The 7,340-nt window shown below is 54.3% G+C and overlaps 1 long non-coding RNA gene across 1 annotated transcript in view; it reads right to left on the minus strand.

Annotated features, from left to right (window-relative positions):
• The window catches only part of LOC132514885 (uncharacterized), a 449,815-nt gene that overhangs the window by 404,909 nt on the left and 37,566 nt on the right, over window positions 1-7,340 (minus strand). The gene's annotated exons all lie outside the window — the stretch shown is intronic.

Consider the following 7,340-nt stretch of genomic DNA (forward strand, 5'->3'; position numbering starts at 1 on the left):
ATCCAGAGGCCACCCCTTTGGCCTGGCATTGATAATTCATCATGGGAGGGATGGAGGGGGGAATTCTCCAAACATGTTCAAGGGTGGCAGATGGGCATAAACAGGAGTTTGGGCAGGACCAACTCCGAGCCTGAATCCTTTGGGCATAATAATAAAATAATAAATGCAAATGTGACCTCCCATGTGCTCGTAGGTTCTTCAGCTCTGTGACACATCATGCCACAGACAAGAACTCATTTAATTCTTACATCAACCCATTTCACAGATGAAGAAACCAAGGGTCAGAGAAGCCAGTTGCCCAAAGTCATTCAGCCATTAGGTAGCATCGTCTGGCAGACCCCAGGGCTCAGGGACTGTCCACATCTCCAGCTACGCTCAGAAGTGCCAATCCTCCTAAGAGAACCCCCCATGTCCCCAAGGATACCTCCTACTGGGAACCAGGTCTCCTGCAGCCTGGCAGAGGTCTATCTGCCAGGGAGAGCCTCTGCCTCACCCGCCCACCCGTGCGCTAGGGACAGAAGGGGGACTTTATGTGCAATCTGCCTGACTCTCCAGAAAGCACTTAGGTTTACGATGTGCATGAGATTGATCGCCAGTTGGCGCAGCTCCCGCTCGCTCAGTGCCAGCCCAGCGCTGGCAGGAGGCTGCCCTCCCACCCCCCCTCTCAAGGAGCATCAAAGCCGCCTGCCAAGGCCCCTCGTGAGGGTCCTTCTGCACTAACAAGTGCCGAGTGGAGGGGGGAGCTCTGCCCAAAGGCCTTTCCACGGCACATATACCCCCGCCCCATGGTAGTTAAATAGCTCCGGGTTTTATGCCAATTCCTGCCTCTTCTGCTTCCCCTCTAACGAGCTGATGCTTTCAAAGGCAACACTAATTGGTGTTTGCACCTCACACACCACGATACTTCGGTAGTCACTTAGGACGTGGGTCCATCCGTCACACCCACGGTACAGAAGGTTGCTCACCTCACTGCATCAGGGTGCCCAGCCTATGTGCTTTTGCTCCTGTGTGCACATGGGGGCGTGCCCGTGTGCCTTGTTTCACACGTGAAGGACGTGTCTGCACAGGCACAATTATGTGCACATGTGTGTATAAATGCTCCTTTGGAATATCTCTTGTGTATCTACATGTTTGTATGTCAGTGCACATGCACAGGCAAACACTATCATCTGTGCACATGGAAGTATGCGCTTGTGTGTGTGCGCAGTTCCCTGGGTGGGTGTGTTTGCATGCATATGTGATACAGCTTGTGTGTGTTTAGGCATGCACTTATGTGCTTTGCGTGTGTGTGTGTGTGGACATCTGCTTACAGGCAGGCATGTTCATGCGAATTTTTGCAAGTCAACTAATAAGGTATATGTTCATGCCCAAGTGCATCTGTAGTTGTGTGGGCTTGTATGCCTAAGCACAGGGAAGGGTAGACATGTGCATTTGTGTCCATAGAGGTGGGATGCAGGGATGAGGGAATCTCTCGTTGGGGTGTCTACGTGGCATGCATGTACTTGGGCATTTGTATATGACATGTGGAGAAAAAGTGTAACACAGGAGTCAAGGGCTCACAGGCTTTGGGTCTGAGGCCTGGCTCTGCCATTTTCTAGCTGTGTGACTTTGGGATGATCAAAGAACCTCTCTGATCACCAGTTTGCTCATCTGTACAATGGAGATAATAAAATCATCTATCTCATATTGTTGTTATGAGGATCAAATGAGATAATACACACAGAGGGCTAGTCCGATCTTCCCTGCCTGCTGGGAACACCCACAGTGTGTAGAGACCGCCCCCCACCAGCCTTGTCTGGCCTCAACACGGAGCTGGCTGCCCAGGAGAGACCCTGCAGGCACCTGGGGAGAGAAATGGCCAGGCAGGCCCAGACCACACAGTAACAGCTACAACCTCTGAGATCTTTGTCATAACCAAAGTGAGTTCACACTTTTATTACCTACCTTTGACAGGTGGGAAACTGAGGTGCAGGAGTAGGTAGGAGTTGGTGGCAGAGCAGGGACTTGCTGTCAGAAGACACAGCCTACAGCAGGGCTGTGGGAAGCCAAGACGTCCCTCATTTTCAAGGGAGAGGGGGCGGCTTCAAGAGGGCGGAGTAATGCACACCTTCGTGAACCCCATGCACCGATACACAAACCCGGAGCAAAGGGGTTTCCTTACCTGTCCCAGCCTGGGGAGCCTGCCTCAGGGGAGCTTCCCTGTTGGGGACTCAGGCTGAGTACGGCAACCCCCAAGGTGCCCAGCCCTGTGCCTTCTGTAAACACAGCTCTAGTGGATCCACACCATTTACTCACCAAGACACTGAGGCCCAGAGAGGGCAAGGAGTTTGCTCAAGCCCGTAGGACAGAAAAGAACTAGAGCAGAAGCCCCCAGGAGGCAGGCCACGATTCTCACGCCTTGCTCTCCTCATTCACCATGCAGCCTCCACTGGCACTGACCAGGCTGGTGAATCATGGGTTGGGGCAGAGACCTCCCCACAGGCAGGTCACAGGGCCTTCCAACCCATCTGGCGGTCAGCCCAAGAGTCCACCGTGTCCCCATTTGGGGGAACATGGCCTCGAGACCTGGGCTCCTGCAACCACTATGTGTTATCTTTTTTTCCCTCATATTTTGCAGGGTGATTTTTTATGTTACTTTTTAAATTTAACAAACATGAAAACTTAAAAAACAATCACAACCAGTAGCAGTAGCAGCACTGCACCCTTGCCACTTGACGTTGCCACTGTCATTAACACCGCCATCCCCCAGAGTCATCACCACCTCCAGCATCAGTCTGACTGTGCCCCCCCCCACCAATCCCCACCCCTTAGGCTGTCGCTACCCCCAGCCCTTCATTAATGACTCGGAATTGGTCTTCTGCCACCCTTTGCATTTCAGTTCTCCTCCCACTCCCAGGCTCATTCCAGGATCATTTGACCTGAAGCCCTCCCCAGATCTGCATCCCTCCCTGCTCCCCTGAGCCCCTGGCCTCGCCTGTCCTGCAGAAACTGCGGGCTGGGCTTTGGCCCTGAAGTCCTCACTGGGGGCTGGCAGCCAACAAGGGAGCCAGGAGGGGCAGGAGTGCCGAGCGCCCCCTTCCCCAGGGCTGGTGCCCCACCCATCCAGCCGGCGGCCTGTCTGCCTTCCTGAGCTCATTAACTGCAGGTCACCATTCAGCAGGAAAGACAAGGCGTGGGTTCTGCGGGCGTTCATTAGCAGTGAGAGGAACAGTGTGTGTGAAATTAGCAGTCACCTGAGGACCTCGATAATTTCATAATTAGGAGGCCTAATGGCTCCAGCTCTGGAAGCCAAATGACTTAACCCCTTGCCTGCTGGGTGCCTAACCCCCAGCCCAAGCCTGCAGTCCCCTCCCTGTGACCCAGGCATGTTCATTTCTGCCACCCCCATGCCCAGCACGAGGGTTGGCACAGAGGGAGTGTGAAAGCAAAGTTTATGGAGAAAATGAATGAATGAACAAAAGGGTATCTGAATGGGGAAAGAACTTCAGCCCCCGCTGCCGATGATCGGGGAGGAATGACTCTCCATCTGCAGGAGGAGGTGTGTGGCTGTGTGCGTGCCTGTGTGTGTGTGCGCGCGTGCGTGCATGTGCACACGTGCAGGCATAAGGGCACACAGACGTGTGGATCTGTGCTGTCTGCTTCTAAGAACCTTGTGTGTGTGTGTACACTCACATCTATGATATTCATTCTGCTGCCTCCTGTGCTCTGTGGGCGCTCTGTGATGGGGACCCACGTGCCTTCCTTGAAGCCAGACTCCCCTGGTACCATCGAAATAATGGCGACCCCATAATTTCTACAGGGGGCATTTGGTGGGAAAAGCAGGCCTAGGGAGTTGCCCTGAACCTGCATTTGCATAGCAAGTACACTATTTTAATTTTAATTTAGACTGAATGTTCCATTTGGGAGTCTGGTGTTAATAAGGATGGGGGGGCACTAAAGTCACACCCTGTAGTATGTGGAGCTGATCCTGACAGCCTCCGAAGACCCCCAGCCTCTCTCAGCCTGCTCCCCTTCCTCCCAACCTTGCCCTGGTCCTGAAGAGGTGGAGGCTGAGGTAGAAGATGGGGTGCACTGGGTTCCGGGTTGGACCAGGCCCTCCCCAATCTGGGCACAACTGATTCTGAGGCTCTGGTGACCCTGCCTCCCTCCCCGAATTGTTGAGCAGTGGTTGGGGAAGAGGTGAATGTGGTGAGAGGGGAGGGGAATGAAGAAAGGGAGAAGAGGAGATGTGAGAAGAACAGGAAAGGGATGGAGAACAGGAGGGGAATGGGGTAGAAAGGCAAGTTGCAGAAAGGATGGTGAGAGAGAAGAAAAGAGGAGAGAGAAGATGGGAGGGGAGGGGCGAGGAGGAGAGGCAAGGAGTCTGAGAGCATTATCAGCACTTAAAAAGCGAGCAGCTCGGTTCTTCTTTGGCACAAATAATGGCTTTTTATGAATAAATCATGTGTCAGACGCCTCCCAGGGAGTGGGCATGGAGGGGGGCGCGTCTGCTGGGCTCCAAGTCTGGCAGGGAAGGGCCAGTTGCGGACCCCCAGCTGCAGGGGTATTGCCCCCTTTCTCCTGATGGGTCCCAGCAGGACAGAGCTGTCTCTGGAATTACCACTGGCCTGAGCCAGGCGGAGCTCAGCCATTACTCTGAGGTGGTCCCGCTGCTCCCTGCGCAAGAGTCTGGCCCATCCCAGGGTTGGGAGTGTTCCTCTGTTCCTCTTCCCTCCCCTCCCCTCTCGCAGCAGATCTGCCCAGAAGATGCTCCTGGCAGGGGGACACCAGCTCTAGTCCACCCGGAGAGAGGGATGTGCCAAGACAGGCAGACACACCCAGAGAGGGAGGCACGCAGCGACGCAGCGCGCACAGCTCACACAGGAACGGTCTCCACAGCCCCGGGCACACATGTGGGCACACTGGGAGCTGCAAACACTGTCATTCCCACAACACACAGACACACACACACACACACACACACACACACACACACACACAAATGCTCAGGCGTGCGCACACTCAGACAAGGAGACCCCAACCATCACTCAGCCTGCCCCCTCCCAGCATGTGCGCACGCGCGCACGCACACGCACGGGCCCACACAGACAGATGCGTATGGGGCTTCATGGACACACACAGACCTGCACACGCACAACAGCAGCCCAGCCTCCATCAGCCTAGGGTGGGGGCAGCTTTGCAGCCCAGATGGAGCCCAGACCCAGCTGGGCTGTCCCTGAGTCTGGTTGTGGGGTGGGGCTGAGGCATCACTCCCAAGGGAGAGCTCATCCCTGTGCTCACCACCCGGCGAGGACACCTACCACACCCCGCAGGGAGGTCTCGCCACCCTCCGCCAACTGAGCCCAGAACCAGTACAGGTCCTGCTGGCTCTGATCTCCTTTGTTCCTCTGCTCACAGCCACCTCCCCAGAGGTGGGCAGCCTGGCATTGGAGGTACACATTCGAGCAGGAACCCCAGCTCTGCCCCTCGCCAGGAGAGTGACCTCAGAGAATAATTCCAATTTTATTTGCTCCTCAAAACAAATCTGAGACTGGTGCTACTGCCCCATCGTTCAGACCAAGAAAGTGAGGCTCTAAGAAGAGTGTTGGGCACTCCTTTCTAGGACCAGGCCCTTTTCACAAATCCTAGGAGCCCACAGTGTCCTGGTCTTCCTCCCCTCCCTACACTGCTTCTACTCAGCCAGTGCATTTCCCTTCCTGTGCCAAGGTGCTCTAAGGTGTTCCTCTGAGCAGACCTGGCTCGCCTGCTCGTCTCACTCTGCACCACCCGCCAAGCCACTCCCAACACCTCCATGACAACCTCCGTACTCTAACTTCTCTGACCTCCCTCTCCAGCTCAGACACCTTCCTGGGCTTCTGAGCCCATTATCCAGCTGGACATCTCTGGGCCACCATGTTGCCCAATGCCAGAGGATGCCATTCACACAGTACATATGCTCCCAAACATCCGTCCCAAATCTCAAGGGGTCCCATGAGGCATAACTCAAAGTGAGCTTGTCTGAGGCTGAGCGCACCGTCTTCCCCAGGGCTCCTCCTGCCTTGAAGTTCCCCATCTCAGTGAATGGCCTTGTCTGCCCAAGTGCCCAACCAGAATCAGGCATCGTTTGATCCTCGTTCCCCGTATCCAATTCACAACCAAGTCTCAGTGACTCTACAGCCAAAATATATGTGAACTCATCCTTCCCCCTCCAGCCTCACTTCCCTCCCCCGTCCCTCCTGGTTTGAGTCACCATCAGCATCTCTGGCTTGGCCACTGACCCTCTCCCATTGTTGCCCCTTCTGGCCCACCTGCCTCCCCATCATTGTTCATCTTTCCACCTCTGAGCTTTGGCCATGCTAAATTGCTTTTTGTTCTGGAATCCAAATGATCTCTTGACTCTGGATCTCTGATCATGCCATTCCCTCTGTCTGAATCCCTTCCCTTCCCAATGCCAACTCATCCTTCAAGGCTCAGCTGAGACAGCACCCCCTCCAGGCCCCTTCCCTGACTCCTCAAGCCCGGGATGGGTGCAGCTGTCTCATTCATTCCCACAACAGCCCCCTGCTTCCTCCATTCTTTACATCTCTGATCTAAAATCGCCCATTTACTCATCTCTGTCCCCCTCGAGCCTCAAAATTCCTTGAGAGCAGACGTTGTGCCTCTGTTGCTCTCCATGGTAGCCCCAGTGCTTGGTATAAGACCTGGCACATAGCAGGTGCTCCCTAAATTTTCCATGGATGAATGAATGATTGCAGGACCTGTGCTGCCACTTTACCTATGTTTTCTCATTTACTGCTCACAAGAAACCCATGCAATAGGTGTACTAGCCTGTGGTCTAGACCAGGAAAGCAAGGTGGAGGCTGAAAACTTGCCCAAGGTCACACAGCTGGAAAAAGCAGGGAATAAATTCAAACAGAAGTTTGTGTGCCTTCAAAGGCCTCCTTTCCACCATCGCTGCCTGCCTTCCTAAGCCATTTTCCCTCTCTGACCGTTTTCTCATCTGTACAACGGGAACAAAAATTATACCTAATACAGGACCTGGCATGAACACGTTCTCAGTTAATATCTGTGCCTTCTCTCCCAACTCTGAAGCTTATTCAGGACAGAATATCCCCAGGCCAGAAACTTCCTGCATGCACATGTTCACAGAAACAGGTGCAGAGCTCCACACAGGCACATCTCCAGCATCCAAAACTCAGTAGGCGCTTAACCAGTGTGTTGAGCAGAAAGACATCAGTGAATGCTGACACAGACTCAGACACAAAGCCACAATGGGCTCGGGCACGGGGACCCCCGCCTCCATGATCCCTACCAATTATCCTCTTCCTCCGCAGCTCCCCCTACTAGCCCAAGGCGCGAGA

Source organism: Lagenorhynchus albirostris, chromosome 2 (genome assembly GCF_949774975.1).
Source record: "Lagenorhynchus albirostris chromosome 2, mLagAlb1.1, whole genome shotgun sequence".
Classification (NCBI taxonomy): domain Eukaryota; kingdom Metazoa; phylum Chordata; class Mammalia; order Artiodactyla; family Delphinidae; genus Lagenorhynchus; species Lagenorhynchus albirostris.